Genomic DNA, 420 nt, shown 5'->3' with positions numbered 1-420 from the left:
TTGATGTATTTATACATATATAATGTATTGTATTGTATATAGAAATATGTATACTTATTGTATCAGTATAGATCAATGTCAATACAGCATATATTCTTCTAGTATATTATATATGTAGTACTTCATTTATACCTTCTTATATACTCATAATATCTGTAATATATGCACATATTATAATGTGATAGTTATTCTTGTATATAACTCTAATAAGTTATACATACATAAATACATATATAATATATTATAATTATTTGATATATATATATTATAATATATATATATATATATATATGTATATACATATTATATATGTATATATTACTATATGTATTATATGCACATATGTATAATAAAATTAATATATCTCTTAATAGATATATAAAATTACAATTAATATATAGTTAATATATGTACATATGA

The sequence above is a fragment of the Penaeus japonicus genome, unplaced genomic scaffold (genome assembly GCF_977035675.1).
Source record: "Penaeus japonicus unplaced genomic scaffold, GWHDUDI00000001_assembly GWHDUDI00000025, whole genome shotgun sequence".
NCBI classification, from domain to species: domain Eukaryota; kingdom Metazoa; phylum Arthropoda; class Malacostraca; order Decapoda; family Penaeidae; genus Penaeus; species Penaeus japonicus.
Note: the sequence above shows the minus strand (reverse complement) of the source record.